This window comes from Peromyscus maniculatus, chromosome 4, assembly GCF_049852395.1.
Source record: "Peromyscus maniculatus bairdii isolate BWxNUB_F1_BW_parent chromosome 4, HU_Pman_BW_mat_3.1, whole genome shotgun sequence".
NCBI lineage: Eukaryota > Metazoa > Chordata > Mammalia > Rodentia > Cricetidae > Peromyscus > Peromyscus maniculatus.
This window is the reverse complement of record NC_134855.1, coordinates 32,672,153-32,689,963: the sequence shown is the minus strand read 5'-3', so window position 1 is coordinate 32,689,963 and position 17,811 is coordinate 32,672,153. Positions and strand designations below refer to the sequence as shown.

Below are 17,811 nucleotides of genomic sequence, written 5' to 3'. Positions count from 1 at the left end.
CAAGAATAAGAAAACCATCATTACAGTAACAGGAGCCTCTGGAAGCCAGAGACTTGATGGAAGGCAAGAAGTGCAGACACACAAGGAAAGGGGGAGCTGTTACCTAGTGGAACCCCAGAGTGCACAGACTGCAAATGCACTCAATCATTGCATGCCAGGAGTGGAAACTCATTGCTGAAAACCCTTTCCTAAGTAGCTCCTAATGAGATTTTGAAAGCACCTGATCTCGCATTTGCATAGTTCCTAAACTAAGTAGATCCCCGAACCTCTCACTAGATTTATTAGCACAATGTGTATATAACTGACTCTTTAAGCAGAAACCATTTCATGCACCACTGAAGTGCAGCTTCTTATTTATTAAAATGTGGCAACATTTTATTGGTCCATAATTTTATACCCCTGGTCATTTTGAAATGAGGTTCTTTAACAAATAAACATTCATGGGCACTTAGAGAATTGTAATAAAATGACAAATACACATAATATGATTAAAATCATGGAACAAAATATTTTCATAGTAAGTAATAGACAGATGTGAATTTCAAAACAATCATAGAAAATAACTCAAAAGAATGAAAACATTATTACTAAGTAGAAATTTTAAGACTGCATCACTATGAGGCCAGGTCTAAAGGTTATGTGAAAGTTTTGAAGCTGGTTTAAAATCAGAATTATAGAGTAACATTTGGTCACAATATAAGTTTATTTGGTTGGGAATACAGCTCAGTATTAGAGTGCTTATACAGCACAAATGAAGACTTCAGTTTGAAATGAACAGCACAGGAAAAGTATTACTTGAACTATATTCTTACATAATAATGCATTTAAAAGGAGTTGGCCAGGTGTGGTAGCACACACCTTTAATACCAGCAATTGGGACACAAAGGCAAGCCTGGTCTACATAGAGATTTCCGGGACAACCAGGGCTATGGAGAGAGACCCTGTCTCGAAAAAAAAAAAAAAACAAAAAAACAAAAACAAACAAACAAACAAACAAAAAAAAAACAAAGGACCTAGTTGGCAAAATAAACTGATCCAATGTAAGGTATTAACAAACTCTGTAGCTAATAGAACTGAAAGCCAAAAATATATCTGAATTGTCATAAGTGAGATCAGTACTTTATATTTAGCTTGAGTGGTTCCTGGACACAAAATCATGGATGTTCATGCTTACAAATAGCCACAGAGCCTGCTTGTTGGCACAAACCATTAATCCTAGCACTTGGGAGGCAAAGGCAGACAGATCTCTGTGCATCTGTGAATGCTGGACCAGTGTGGTCTACACAGAGAGTTACAGGATACCAGAGTTACAAAGTAGAACCCTGTCTTGAAAAGAAAGAAGGAAGGAAATAAGGAATGAGGGAGGGAGGACAAAAGGAAAGGGAATTGGCTTTGCAATATATTTTGATTTCGTACTAGTAAAAACGCACTACAAAGCCTCTTTGCTGCTTAGTTGGCTTACAGTCATAACAACAGAGAGCCTATTGGTCCTAGCAACTTCCAAAGAACTTTTCTTATGTTACTAGATTTCAAAGTACTTAGTGTTTTATATAATACACTAAGTATAATGCATAATACAATAACATACATACATACATACTTTTGAATAATACAAAACTATTCAAAAATAATCTCCAACAGTTAACTTTCAGAGGCTTTTTGCAATATGAAATTATTATAGGAGGTGTAATATTTTGGCAGACAAATTCAGCCATACAAGAAGATGAATCAATTGTCTGTCTAGGGGCTAATGTAATGTTGGCTGGAAACAGTTAACCTCACACAAAATGTCCAGACAAAGCAGGAGTTATTACTTGATTTCAAATATTTCTCAAGTAGAAAATCTTCACAAAGTTAATGAAGCTTACAAGGAAGTTCTCTCAGTATGTTTTTTTTTTTTTTAATATGGAAAGGTAATACAGAACTTTAGAATGGAAGGCAGCCAGAGCAAAGGGAAATGGAACCTGGGCGATTTAATATTATTTTCAGCAGCACTAGAAAAATTGTTGAATCCCCCAAAAAAATAAATAAATGGTCACTTAAATAATTTCATTGATTAGAATAGAAAGATTTTGCAACATTGATTAGTGCATACTTAAGAACCTATACGTCATAAACTCTCAAAAAGCATAATGCAACTTACTTCTTTCTTGGTTTAGTTTACAAAATATCCTTCTTCATTAAATGATTTTGGAGTTGAGAAAGTCTTAGGTTATATTAAAAAATTAGTTCTGCTACATTTCAACATCCTGGAAATGATTTAGAAATAAATCAAAAACAGCATGAAACACCATTAGATTCCCACCAGCAGTTTATTAATTTATGTATAATTATCATTTGCACAAATTATTGTGAAGGAAATAAACTATCTCTGCTCAAAACAACATATTTTCTTCCTATGATAAGGAAAGAGAATTAGAATTCTAACATTTCTAAATGGCAAATGAATCTCAATTTGTTATTTCAAATTATGCCTTACTTTATATTAAAGAAATGGAAAGTCTATAATTAAGCATCTGCAAGTATATTCAAAAGCAAGCCCACATCACACACAGAAAATGAAGCCGTGTCTCTGAAGAAGGGAAACACCTGGTTCATCTTCTTAATTCACAGGTGAAGACTGGAATGACTGGAAGTCTTGAATTTGCACTAGTTTTTTTTTTTTTCATAGACAAATGCACAAAAAGCTTTGTCTTTAATTTCTGAACATATCACCCACAGTAGAAAACAATACATGCAAAGCTGCTAAGAAAATGAAGTGGGGAGGTGGTGGTTCTACAATTGTAATCAGGGCCCCCTAACACAAATCACCAATGACCTTGGAAGCTCCCAAATAATATGAAGGTAGATGCACCTTTGTGTGTGTGTGTGTGTGTGTGTGTGTGTGTGTGTGTGTGTGTGTGTGCCAAAAGGCATTTCAGCCTCACCATCTGCGCAATGCCTAAAATAGTCTAGCCTTCTCTCCAATGTGAGTCCATGTTTGACTTCACACCATCATTTCCTTTCTCTTCTCAATAAAGTTCCTAAATATGTCACTAACACAGCTTTACTGTCTTTATTTCCCTTGGCTTCAATCCTGTCTTTAATGGTTATTTATTTATTATCACACAGGACTCAAGTTTGCAGTAGCTTCCTACAATGAGTCTTTCAGATCTGAGAGCTTTATTTCAGAAATTGATTAAGCAGGTCAGGTTTCCTGGGCACCTGTCAGACTAGAGGACTGGGGAAACCTGTAGAAGAGGACAGTCTCTGATAACAGTGCACCGACAGAGCACTCACTGTGTGCAGAGCACAGCTCTCAGTATATTACACACACCGCCACCTCAACCCTCTTTATTTGAAGTTATTAAGAAGATGAAAATAAACATCTCACAGTGCTGGGAGAACCGCTTTAACAGAAGATACAGAACTCAAAAGGAACCTTGATGCCTGGCTATATTTTATGCCGGCTACATAATGGTCCTCTGTCACCCACCCTCTCAGTAGTCTGATTTCAGAATTTTTCAACTGTTTGTGAAGGTTTCAGATGCCACAGTCTTAAACTCATGTCCTCGCCTCTAGTTGTTGTTATAGATGCTCCTAGTTTGGCTTTCAGAATTTTCTCTTCTTAAAACCAATTAGCCATTATGCTGAAAGGTTTCTTTCATTTAATTGTCAACAATTTCACCATTAAAAGAAAACTCAATGTATCCCTGATTCATCAAACTACAGGAGATAATAGAACGAAGATCCTCTAAGAATCACAGATAATTGTCTCAAAACCTGACATCACAGAGGCCAATAGGTTGTCATCACACCTATATACGAGAACCAGACTTTCAATATATTTCATGGATCATTTGTTTTTCTCCTTACCCTGCTACATCGCAAAATATTAGGATGTAACATAAGGATTATACTAAAGCTATTTTTGTTCTTATATGTCCACAATATTTTTCATGCAACATTTATTCAAAGATATGGAGGAGAAACAATTCAGTCATTCCACTCAGTCTCTCCTCACTTTCCATTTTGGTCTCACTATAAATTGCTAACTGTATGCTGTGTGTTTGCTGAATTGTTCATAGTTTTAAAATGCTAAAGTATTGCACACACACACACACACACACACACACACACACACACACTTTGTGGGAGTCATCTGGATGCTCACACCATTAGAACTGACTAGAGTGTCTTTAAAATACTGTCTTTGATCAGCAACAAAATCAAAGCATTAACCCAAATGATAAGGACAGTGAAAGTTTCAAGAGCAGCTGCCAAATTGACATGGTCACAGCTTCACATCTGTGTAATACTGACACAGCCATCCTCTTCCATCAACTCTTCTGTGAGTATGTGGAGACATCAGACAATCAGAATAGCTGGAATAATTTAACAATTCAGGCGACTAGAGAATGTCTACCATATTATCTGGAAACCACTTCAAAATGTTGTTTGAAATTATTTTTAGCGCTTTAAAAGGGTTCAGAAAATCAGAAGTGAAACAGATCTATTAAATAATAATTTAGAAGTGTGTTGCTCTTAAAATAAAAGAAAACAAAGATCATTGTTTTTAATTGTATGAAAATACGCCCATAAATAATGAAAAAATCTATCAAACAACCCTATTTGAGAAATGATTATTACCAAGTAAGAAACTAAAGATTCATGGATCTGACATGAGAGGTAATCTGTTAGGAAAAAAAAAAAGTACCAAACCACTGTTAAGACAATAACTTGCACCTTCATGCTAATAAAGAAATAGAAATTATAATAATTGTAAATTTGTCTTAGAATTCAACATACAGAGAAAAGTTGTAATTCATTTTATTCTCAGTAAAAATGGTAGAGGCAACTTCATAAAATGTATACACATTAGAGTATTAATTGATACTGGGTATTCTAACATATTCAAGATGGGCAAACAAGTTGGGCAGTGATAAGCATGCCTTTAATCCCAGCACTCTGGAGGCAGAGGCAGGAGAATCTCTGTAAATCCATGGCCTGTCTGGTCTACAAAGCAAATTCCAGGACAGACAGGGCAGTTACACAGAGAAACCCTGTCTCAAAAAAAGCAAAGAAAAAAAAAAAAAAAGAGCAAACTGACATCCAAAAAAACTCAAAAACTTGATAGAGAGTTCATTCATAATCTTTATCAGGATTTGAACCCAATGTTATCTTTTAAGCCCAACCATATAGTAGAAAACCAAGTGATTATTAATATATCCAGTGACAACAATTCCAAGTGTTGACATTTCTTCATATAGCACATTCCATACGCAGTGCCCACCAGTATCTCTCTCGCTGTGATGGAATCACTTTCAATAATTTTTACTAGCTCTACAATAGAAAATTCAAAGTCAGACTACCCTCCTGCAGCTGAATGACTGAAGAAAGTAACTGAAGTTTGAGGAAATCTGGAAGGTGCATACCAAATGACACACATTTGCATTAAAAGAACAACTATGCCCCTGCCCCCCAAAAATAGTGGTTCCAAAATACTTTAAATATTACCTGAATTGTTTCATCACACTTCTTATTTCTCCACCTTTCCCTCCAATAGTCTTCACTGGTTATCTCCAAAGCATTATGGATTACATTATAATTGTTATTTCTTTCATTAACTGCACACACTATCTGTCTGATGGACCTCATTTTGTACAGTTGTTATCTGTATCATTCCATGCACTTTTCTCTAACCTCTGTATGTATACTTTCAATACGATGGTTCCACTCCGTTCTAAAGTGATGATTACCTTCCTCTTTATGCAGCTGAACATCAAGCAAAAGTTGAAAATCAGGAAGTACCACTTATATTTGGTTAATGTTGTTCATTATTCTATGGTTATCTTTCACATCTTGTATATTCTTTTATCTTTTGTAGATTTCAATTATCTTTACTTGTAATTCCTTTATCTTCCAAGAATACCTTAAATGTTAAATGATCTATAATGTCTCCTTTTTCCAAGATCTTACTGCCAACTAAAGCCCTCCTTCTTATAACCATCCTGCTCCAAACTGAAACACTAAGAATTGAGTGCTTAGAGGATGACTTCACTGAGCACACACCATGTTTATCTCTTTTCATTATTCTTTGCTGGGCTTTTACCTGAAGTGACTTTATAGAATGGCTGTATCTGAAAACAATATCCTTTGCTTAACTCTAACTGCAATTTATAATGACTTGATCTTATATTATTTCAAAATGACCTTTTTCCTCACCTTTGGCTTTTATTAACATTTTGATAGGCTGTGAAATTCTGCATTGCAATTACCTTGCTTCAGAAATTTGGTGGATTAAATTCATTCATACTTGATGCTTACATTGTGTTTTCATACCCAAAAAATGAATTAGGAAGTAATAATCAACAAAGATTCACCACATTTTACTTTTTCTATCTTTTGATGATTTTGTTATTGAGAGAATTTCTGTATTTGAAATTATAAGTTTTGCTAAGGAAGTTTTGGGAACTGTCAATTTGAAGGTATTCATTTTAATTTTACTAGTTTTTCTTATTTACTGTTCCATTTCTATATCATCTCCTTGTTTTGTATATGAATGTAAATTTTCCTGAATTGCTTCAAAAATTGAAATTTTAATTCCTTAGTTTCAATATCTTCAAGGCTAGTTAGTTATTGGTTTTGTTTTGACTTGGCCTTTCTTTTTAAATTTTTCATATTGTATGTCTCAATATATATTAAATTACTTCTAAAATGTCAATTAACCATTGATAGCTATCAGGATCAAGCCTGTCAGGTTCCTTACACTGGCTTGTGTGAGTGAGAAGGACATTCTTGGTTGTCTCACCCACAACCAAGAAGAAATTTTCAAGTGATACCCACTAGCAAAAATTCCATTTCTCCTATGGAATGTCACTGTATATCAACCACACTCCATCATAGGACCAGGGCCCAGGAAGATCTGACCAAAACAAAATGAACTCCATTGAGTTTTGTTTTGTTTGTTTTATTTTGTTTTCTGGACTTTTTTTTTTTGGACTTTTTGTTTTATTGGTCTTTGGTTGTTATTTTGATTTTCATTTTCATGAAGCTTTTTGTAGTTTTTATCTTTTTGAAGAAAAAAAAAGTTGGGTGGGGAAGGAAGTTGGGAGGACCTGAGAAGAGTTGGGAAAGGGGAAAACATGATCAAGATATACTGATACAAATTTTAAATAAAATAGATTATAGATAAAAGGAATGAAACAAAAACCTAATATGATTGCTCATGCCTGTCATTTAAAAAGCTGAAGCAAAGGATCATTGTAAGTCTGAGGCCAGCCTCGATAAGTTCCAAGACAACCTGAGTTACAGAGTAAGACTCTATAAACAAACAAACAAACAAACAAAAAAACAGAAAGAAAGAAAAAAATCAAAGAATGGGAAATGATAGTCACTCTGTACTTGAGTAAGCTTGACTGACTAGAAAAACTTTGCTTTAGAATAATCAGGAAGCTGATATTTGGGCAAAAAATTTACAGGGTCAGAATGAATAGGGCCTTACTTTTCTATGATTCTACAACCCACCCCTTCATTGCCCACTGTTACTTTACAGTGCATCAGATTTCATTAGTTTATGTTAGGGGTGGGTGATCTGGTGAGACATAGAGAAAAAACTGGTCACAGTTGTATTTGTAGTTAACGCAGTTGGTGAACAGAAGGTAGGCAAGTCCATCCATTGTTGGATTATTTCTTTCAGTCTCATTGCCACATTTCTAACTCATCCTTCTTGGCATTATGGAGCCTTGAGAGATCTTTGGCAGAGTAGCTCAATTCAACTTCAGACCACTCTCCCTCAACTTCCAGATTCCTCTGCCTTGCTTGTTCTTCCTCCTTTGAACTGTTTTGTCTGTCAGCCCTTTAATGTAATGCTTGATTGAATGAGCATTTAAGTTTTCATCTTAAAGTCAGTACTCAACTACGCAAAACCAAATCCAGTAACCTAAAGAAACTACTCCTAAGAGGCCATAATGAACAAACCCCAGGAATAAACTACTACAGTGGTGTGTATCAATTCAGGCACAATGGCAATGGTGTTTTTCAGAATGAATGCACATCTACTGTGATCTTAAGACACATATGGTAAAGCTGCAATCTGACCTCTTGTTTCTGGAATTTTTTTTTTCTCAGCCCTTTCAGTTGACAAGGACACAACAGATTAACATTCTCAAAAAGAAAAAAGAAAAAAGAAGAAGAATGAATGAATGAAAAAACACCAGAGCTCCAAATAATTTAATGAGATGTTTGCAAGTCTCTTACATTTGTGGAGGTTATTTTTCTTCACCAAAGGAATGGAAGTGCTGCATACATGTTATTCTACTTCAATTAGAATCTTATATGGATAATAAGAACTGTGTAATGCAGAAGCAAAATGGGCCATTGTGGCCAGCAACAGCAAATGAAGTGTCTCATAACTAACAATTCAATGTGCTAATTCAGCTGCACCATCCAATTACCTACAATTCATCTCAACTTAGGCACAACAAGAAGAGTCTTCTAAAAATCTATGGCAAAATGTCTGCTCTAGTCCTTCAAGTAGGGGAAATAATATCTACTATCTTAAGTAGCTGGGACTACAGAGCATAAATAATTAAAAGAGTGCATCACAATCTATCAATATCATAGCAAATTTTTGACAAGAAGTCAATAATCTACACTTGGTAATGAAATATGCATTGTTTGTTTTAAAAGGAAAATCAGACCAAAAAAATTAGAGAACCAAGTGTCAGTTGGAATTGGCATATCCTCAAATAACAGCATTCCTCTAGAGCCATGAGCCAGCCAAATGCCAAGTGACCACAGGGCCCAGGCACAGGGTTCTAAAAGTAGAAAAAGGTAATGAGATGTGAATTTAGCATCCCCAGCCTCCTGTTAAATGACCCAGATGCAAGAGCTCTCGAGTCTGTTTCCTACCTACACAGAGACCAGATGATTAAATGAACAGAAGCTGCCTTTTATTTACTTGATTTTTAACGGGCTGGAGATTGCCAGTCTATAATTCAGCCCTGCTGCATGAGCAGTTACAATGCATAGAAGATAGATAATTCAAAGTAGGGAGAGCCATGAAGAAAATAATGGAAAAGGAAAGCTCTGGGCAGAAAAACACTGAAAAATAATAAACACAGTGCTTGCTTTAAAAAGAAACAAGAGGCAAGTGTAAATTCTTTAGAGTAAAACCTGAACTGTGGTCAGTGGCAGGCTACATTCTCATTTGCAAATGAACTGCCAAAATGTCAAAGATATAAAAGCCAGAAGATTCATTAAAAGTAAGGGAATTTTTTTATATAGTATAAGTAATTATAAGGTAGTGTTGAAATTCAATAATAATAGAATACTTAATTAAAAACTTATAAAAATGCAGCATGATTTTCACAACCTCTTTAATAAATATAAATTAATTCCAATGTAATTTAAAGAATTTTTCAGAAGTACTTCAGGAAAATAAGCTATGTCTTAGTTACTTCCATTATATATAAACATCTTATTTACAGGCATTCTTTGCCCATAACAAGTCAAAAGGACGAAAACTGATGCCTAAAGTTTGAGTAGCAGTCCTTATGAGTAACAGAGGAAAAATTCTGGTAACATGTTCTTTTGGGTTTATTCAGCAGAGTCCTTGTCCCAGGACACAGACTGACATCATCTTGGTAACACTGACTTGTAGTTAACTACAGCAAAGGAACCACCCATTTCCATCTTCCAGTCATCTCTGCAGTCAGGGGTGTGGGAACCCGAGGCCAAATCAATTGCTGACATCTTCCCTGGGTCCACATTTCATTACACAGGCTCACAACCAAAACAGAAATGGAAGACGCTGTAGGAGCCATGCCTTAGTGAATCACAGTTGTAGCAGCCATGCTGCTCTCCAATATGTGGGTGCCTGGGGAAGCAGGATATGAATGTGGTTTAGACTAATAAAACTTTCCAAGAACAATCCAGAGAATAAAATGTTCTGTGATCAATTTTCATCTATTAGCTAAAATTGTTAAATTAGAAAAGAAGTGCAATGCAAAAAAATAATAAAAAGAAGCAGAGGAAGCTAAATCTATTCAATTTAAAGTAGTATTCTTTAATATTCAGTTCTTTCATCTTAGTCAGTGTTAAAACGTCCACCATTACAAATGATTATAATATAAACGGACATTTTAAATTATTCTTACCATGCAAAAGAAAAGATCACATGGAGTTGACACTGTATTTTTATTAAATGAAAATGTCAGCTTGAGACAGGAAAAGTGGGTGTCACCCTTAACCCTAAGACAGACTAGCTGTGGGATTCTAGGCAGTCCATCCTTACACAGCTCTTACACAGACGCAATGTGCTAAAGCCTGTCAGGTATTTACTTACCAGATTCTGAATACAAACTATGCACGTAATCATTTTCTGTGATTTCACCAACTACAACTCAATTTACCACATTCAATTCTCCCTTAAATCAGTTGGATGTGTTTCATGTGGTTTTTGTTGTTTAAATTTTCTTCCTTTAAACTACTCCTGATAGTCATATAAATCTCATCCTCTTTATATGAAGCTAATTATATAATAAGCCCTTAAGAGGAAATTAAATCATTCATTATGCTCCTGATCTACAAGAAGCTACATAATCATCCTCTTATGTTCAAATTCCATTTATTAATAGCAAAAAATAAATGTATTGCTTATAAAAATCAAGGCAATTAATATAAGGCAAGAGGCTAAGTTGACATTTATAACTATGTGGTATCATCTGGAGGGTTTTGATTTTGTAGGATTGGGTTTAAATTCTTTCTGTTTACTGTGTCTGCTTTTCTCTTGTGTTATGTTCGGAATGTGCTGATGAACAGGTTAATCACACTCTGCCTTGAATATTCTACGTGCATATGAATAATATTTGGTGACAATGCAATGATCAAACTGAGGAAAGCATCCCCGTTAATTTTCTATGATGTTAAAATCCTGATAGCCTGTACCTTGGACAACTCCCAACCATGAAAACAATAAGCACTTCTTTAAGAATTAAAGAAACACAAAGATCTGAGAGCCTAGAGATGGCTCAGAGGTTAAGAGCACTTTCTGTTCTTGCAGAAGACCCAAGTTCAGTTCCCAGCATCCACACCAAGCATCTCACAGACACCTGTAACTCCAGCTCTCGGGGATCTGACTTCTTCTTCTGAACTCTGGCAGGCAAATTGATCTCTACAATTTGAGTCACAGTCCTTATATAGAAGACAAAGTTTGAACAACATGTTCTTTGGTGTTTGCCTCACAGAGTTCTTGTTCCAGGACATGGATGAATTCTATCTTGGTGACCTTGACTGGCAGTTAAATACAGCAAAGGAACCATTCATTTCTATCCACTCACATGTGCACATACCTACACACAAATACACATATACATACATCTAAATATAAATAAATATTTTTACTAAAAGGAAGTCTGAGCATTTAATGTAGAAAATGTATCTCCAATAACAGGATATAAATTGAAAATATACTCATGTATGTGTAAGCCAATGCCCTTACTAGCCTGTTTTAAGCTATCTTGGGGGAATTAACCATTAATATGGAAATGCTGTAAACAGCTGATACTTTGAACCCGAATGTAGTTGTGTGGTGAAGGAGACCTGAATATAAAAAGTAGGTAGTAAGATCTCTTGGTAGTTTGTCAATACTGTACATGTTGACAGTTGAGTAATGTTGGGTTCTTAAAGGAAAAGCACTTTGACCTCTTTACAATTTAATTGTTTAAGGCCCATCAAAAATCTGTAATAACTTTTAAAAGAAGTTAAACTTAAATAAACATGTCCCAAGATGCACTACGAAATCCGGGGGGAAAAGTTAAATCAATAAATAAATGTAATGGCATTAGAGCAGACATTAGTAAGAATAATGAAGATTTCTTTAACCACCTGTCATGACTCCCCGGCAAGTACATATATTACTATACATACTAAAAACATAGACTAGGGCCTAATTCTGAATCAAGAAGAAAGAAATGCAAATGTATAAAGTTTTAATTATATTTTTGCTCTTAGATCAAATTGCTTATAATGTTGCAAATGTATGGTCATTTATTGCTAAATTAATGTGAATAGCCATTTCCAAAAATGTATTGAATTCAATTTCACAATGGAAAGCTAAATTCTTCAGAAACATGTATCACAATATTTTAATTAAACACCATACCCTACGATAAGAATTGTAAATATAAATCTAATTTATTAAAAGGACAAATCATAAAGTCATACAATGGCAATTAATGTAACTGTATTTTATGGTCTCAAACATATGCTTGATGGTATGGAAAGTATATGTGTGTGTCATCTGGTTAAGTAGAATGTGTTGCTTTAAGAAAAGTCATCAAAGACATTACCTAATCAATTCAGTACATATACTTAGGAATTTCTTGTATTGTGGTGTTATTATGATACCCAAAGCAGAAAGACAATTTAGACGCAAAGCCCGATTGAAATTCTTTGGTAAGTAGGCACACAGTCACTCAGACTTAGTGATCCTACCAGATCCCATTAGATTCAAGATGTCTACATTTTCCCACTAACAGACACACAACCCCAAGAAGGTGATACTGGAGGTCACAGTCAACACTGTGCTACTGTCACAGTTGGTACTTAGAGCATTGTATCTACCGAGGCAAATCCATCAAAAGACACAGCTCTAAGAACTGTCCGTATCCAGAAACACCATGACCATCTATCAGAAACAGAGTCATCACTTACTTTACATGATGCAATTTAGTTCTACTAGTGCTTTGCTCTCAATTTGTTTCTTCTAGTACTATCTGCATTTGCCCAATTTAAAAAGCTAAAAACATCTATTTGTTGCTTCTACTCTCGGCTTCTTCCTAAAATGCCCACATTTTCATAAGCCCACAGCACCAAATAAGTCATGTCACACAAGAATACGGAATAGAAATGCTCCTGCTGCAACTATCACTTGGAAAAACCAGCATTGCAAGATGAAATTAATTCCATTCTGATAAAACTGCTTAACCTGAAATGAATTCACATTAAGTTTCAACCGTTAATTGTGCAAATCAATAAGAAATTAGAAGGCTTCTCTACCAGTGTCAGAATTTCCATTTTCATTGTCCTTGCTATGTTTAAATACAAAATTAGGGTAGAAGATAGTATCAAGTAATTTACAGGTAATATTTTAAGGCACAATTGCTTCAACGTGCTCCTGCCTAAAACCCATGGTAGATTGTTGGCAGTGGTGACGAGCACAGCATCAAAAGGGACTGTGACAGCGCGCCACCCCAGTCAATCTGGAAAATGCTCATATGCTTGTAGCATCACACCTCTCATAGACACTTGAAGCAGTAAGGGATCTACAAACTATTTAAGGTAAGTGATTCAGCATTCAGGTTAATCTATAGCCCCCAAATACTTTCAGCTGATACATCTGCTATTTACATTAAAGAATTTTCACCTCAAAAAAGTGAACATATTCACCCAAAATGATGTCACATCCTATTTTATTTTCAGATAGGGAGACTGAATATGACACCCATCAGAGTCTCTAACTTCTCCACAGCATCTACCAAGTTAATGAGTTGTAGAGAGAGGTAAAAGTGTGCCTTGGGATGGGCTTCGAGAAAGAAGCACAAAATCCTGGTCCCACACCCTCCCTGCTAGTGTTCTCCTCTCCCTTATGGAAGACTAACAGAAACAGAAAAGCAGAGGTAGATTTTATTTCTAGTATGAAGGAAGGTTCATTAGCTTGCTGGGTGACTTAGAATCTTACCATGACCTGCACTCTAATCCATTAACCAAGTTTTCATCAAAGACTTGTTTTCCCACACTTCCGGAGAGTGAGAGTCTATATATTTGGGAGAACATTCAGTTCCACTCTAGATTTTCTGTTTCAGAACTAAGGTACACTGGCAACACCCTGTAAATCCTTAGGAAAAGATTCCTTTTCTTTTCCTGTAAATTGGTCTGACACAAAGTGCCACATAAGCAAGTAGTTTACACCCTGGAATAGGATGTCCAATAAAGAAAATAATTCAAAGTATATGGTTTAACATGCAAGAGCAGCCAGCAATTCTCAATTATAAAAAAAAAAATCCCAACGGAGTTGAAGGTAATCACGGGCATAAAAGGGGGCTGAGAAATCCTGGTTTATGGCAAACAATAAAGGAAAACTATGTGTTTCTTAAACCTTCAAAACCTGCATTAGGCTGTGGACATTCTCCAGATCCTTCTGTCTCTGAAGTCAACGGAAGAGGGTTTCAGTATTAAGATTCTGAAGCTGCAGCAGACGAGGACTTTGCAGAGATCAGGAAAGAACAGATTCGTAACACAGTTGCAAAAGTCAATCAGGAAGAGGAAAGAACGTATGTGACAGAGAGAAAGACCCCTGGAGGTCGCAAGTCCAAAGAGAAGGCCAGTAGTGTGACCTTACTTTTCAATACTCTCAGACCAGCAGGTTTTTAACACTAGAGGGCATGAACACAAACACATAAAGGCGTGTGTGTGTGTGTGTGTGTGTGTGTGTGTGTGTGTGTGTGTGTGTGTGTGTGTGTAAGAGAGACAGACAGACAGACAGTCAGTCAGTCAGTCAGATTTTGAGCAACAGATTTCGCCGAAAGCTGGTGATCACAAGGAAACCAGAAACGTCATAGGAGTGGTCAAGTACCCTTAATCCTGCAAATAAATCAGGCTTTTCTCGAGGGGACACTGCTCTCCTAAAGGCTGAATGTGAAAGGGGCAGACAAGGCAGAGCTCCTTTCACCTGCTGGCATAGCCTTTACATGAGAGCGTCCACCCTTTTGACATTTGCCTTGCCTTAATCCCAAAGATTCTATGTTTGCCCATCTACTGACTCTTCTCCTGTAGCTATCATATAAGCTGGAAATGAAGACTCTGCACCTGGAAATTCAACTAACCACAGTTAAGGCACAGGGCAGGTGAGGGGCTCCCACACTCACACAGCTTTGGCTGGGCAGACCAGTAGTCTCAGCGAACTGGGTTCCTGTAGTGCAGCGCCCTTGGACCACGGGTGGGGAGGCTGGAGCGACCCCCTCCGTTCTGAGCCCTGAGCCCCTCATTCAGCTCCCAGGCAGCTCAGATGCAGGAAGGCTGCTTCACTCCCGCCTTCCCACAGGCGCAGAGTAAGGGGGTCTGTGCATCTAAGGGGTTCCCAGAAGAGGAGCACCTACAAATCAGGGGGCTGGGAGTTGGGAAAGAGGCAGGCAAAAGGAGGAGAAACAGAGAAAGGGGGAAACGCTGCAAGAGAGACAAGCGAAACGAACAGTGCAGTAGAGACACAGTGACAGCTCAAAGAAAGACCGAAGCACACAGAATGAAAGAGAAACAGACACGAGGGTGGACGCACGGGGACCAAAAGCCAGAAAGAAAATCAGACCTACAAAATGAGTGAGAGACATACACCGGGAGAACAGAGGCTGTGGCGGCTGGGGCACTGACAGAGAGAGCGAGCTGTCGAGGAAGACATCCAAGAACCAGAGCGAGCGTGCCTGGTGTCCTGAGTAGTAGCACCGGCAGCAGAGCACCCAGGGGTGTCCGCAGCTGGGAAAGAAAGTTGCCTAGGAAGAGAGGCAACGGAGAGCGCCCCCAGGGCGTGGATGGGGACCAGCACACGCCAGCTCAGAGGGTAGTAGTAGGAAAAGCCTAGCGGAGGGCTGCTGGCTGCAGAAAGTTCCGCGCCTCCCCATCCTACCGCCGCACCTGCAAGGCGCGGGCGTGCGTGCTCGGAGGTCCCGGGAGAGCGACTCTCCAGGTCCACGCGCGCCCCCTGCCCCGGCCGGGCTGGGCTTCTGCGCGCTGACACTCACGGCGGGACTTTGCGGCGCCCAGCCGGACTATCCCGCAGTCTGAAAAGGGGCCCCGTCCCAAACCCTCACCGGGAGGAGGAGAGCGAGAGAAAGAGACTGAGACCTGGTACGGTGGCTAACGATCCCGCGGTGACAGCTCGGCGGTCCGCGCTCAGGATGCTGCCGGGATCCAGCCGCGCCTGCCTGCGGCCAGATGCGCCGAGAGCCGCGCTCACCTGGAGCCCGCGCCGCTCGCCAGCCCCGGCTCCCGCCCGCGCCTCTCTTCACACTTCTCGGAGAGCAGAGCAAGGCGGCCCCGGCCTCGGCCAGCCCCGGAGACGCTCGCACATAGCGCGGCGACCGGCCGCGAGGCTCGGCGAGCGCGGCCAGGGGGCGCCCAGGCCGAGGAGGCGCAGGAGACGGAGCGGGGCTCCTAGCACATTGTCACCTCGGCAGAGCCACCGCCGCCGCCGCCGCTGCCGCCTGGTCACTTGGCCCCCGCCCCCTCTGACGGGCCCTCCCCCTCCCGCAGCCTCAGCCCGGAGGCCTGTCACTGGGCTAGGATCATTTACGTAACCAGCACCCCGGACCTCCTCCCGCCCGGCTCCCGCTCCTCCCCGGGCTGGGGAGCTGAGCACCGAGCGCGCTCCAGCTGCTCCCGGAGCCGCGGCTCCTGCGAGGCGCACAAGTCCCGCGATACTTGCTAGGCACGGCCCCCAAGAGCAACTGTGGGGTCCGCTCCTAGCCCGGAGAGTGCGTGCGGATCCCCGCTGGCCCTGACTCCCCCACCTCACTGCCCCCCAGCTCCACGCGCAAAGCCCAGCTGCGGTGCCCGGTGCTCGCCCCTGAGCCAGCCAGCCTCGGAAAGGGGTACCAGGGGCCTGGGGTCTGCCCTCGGGGAAAGTTCCAGAAACCGCACCCTGGTGGTCAGCTCTCTGGTAGAGATGCTGCTAGGAACTTAGGGCTTGGGCTCTTAAAGCAGAAAAGATGGACACACTTTAGCCTCTTGTCCTTTAAGGTTTAGACTCCCTAACAGGATCCTAGGATTCATTGCTCCCAAGCGCTCTGTAAAAGAACCCATCCCAGAGTGAGTGCTCTGCTGTAATCTTTGCGGGGGGGGGGGGGGGTTAGGAAAAAGTGGGGCTTTGAATTTCTTCGGGGAAGGTGTAGTCGACCGCCCACGCGCGCACACACACACATTCTCACCCACACCTCTAAGTATTAGAAGGCTTGTATAGCTAAATTAATGTGTAGCGTAATGTAATAGAAGATCCGCTGTTCTAAACGGTGTTAAAATATAGGTAGCGTTTTAGAACAGCGCCTGGCACAAGGCACAGGTCAAATATTCGAGTATCAGAATCTGGAAGATTCCCTGGGAACCTACTCCTTGCTGCCCTGTAGGGGTAACTGAGGAAAATTGGGGTGGCTGGGTTTTAAGGATCTGCTTAGGTATTTAGTCACTGCTTTGGACATTGATTTTGTTCAGTCTCTGGGTTATTTATTTATTTATTTATAAAAAGAGGTGACAAAGACAATTTCTTCTTACAGTATTCTTGTGTGGCATGTCTTATTTGCACATTCGGGAAGGATGTGACAGCTACTTCAAAGTATTAAGAGCTATATTGTGCAAACATGTGATACTATTAATTATAATGTAGTGTGTCAATGATGTTCTTGATTATGCTCAGGAGTAGCAATTTCTAGGGATGTAGTTTTTAATCTTTTTATGAATTCATTATACATCTAAATTAGCACGATAACAACATTAAATGTTTCTTCCACATTGTCATATCATGTCACTATAAATATGGAACATCAGTCTGCAATTCCAGCTACCAGAGAAGCTGAGGCAGGAGGATGATTTGAACCCAGCTCTTCAAGACCAGCCAAGACAACATAGCAATACCTGTCTCAAAAGAAAAAATACTAATAATTATGAAACATTCAGCAAAGGCACTTTAGTGTGTGTAACAGAACACAAGGTCCCACTGCCGACGCCAGGGAGTCTCAAGAATTTGTCTCTATTATTCTCACTTCTGACTTCCAAATGCTGACA

The 17,811-nt window shown here is 39.3% G+C and overlaps 1 protein-coding gene across 2 annotated transcripts in view; it reads right to left on the bottom strand.

The window, feature by feature from the left end:
- The window catches only part of Galnt13 (polypeptide N-acetylgalactosaminyltransferase 13), a 577,725-nt gene extending 561,496 nt beyond the window's left edge, over window positions 1–16,229 (bottom strand). The window contains exon 1 of one of the 2 annotated variants that reach the window (XM_006974228.4): window positions 15,880–16,229. The gene's annotated coding sequence lies outside the window, so the exon portion shown is untranslated. The remainder of the gene's footprint in view (window positions 1–15,879) is intronic. The other variant, XM_076569495.1, reaches the window with a different exon arrangement.
- Window positions 16,230–17,811: the final 1,582 nt, after the last annotated feature.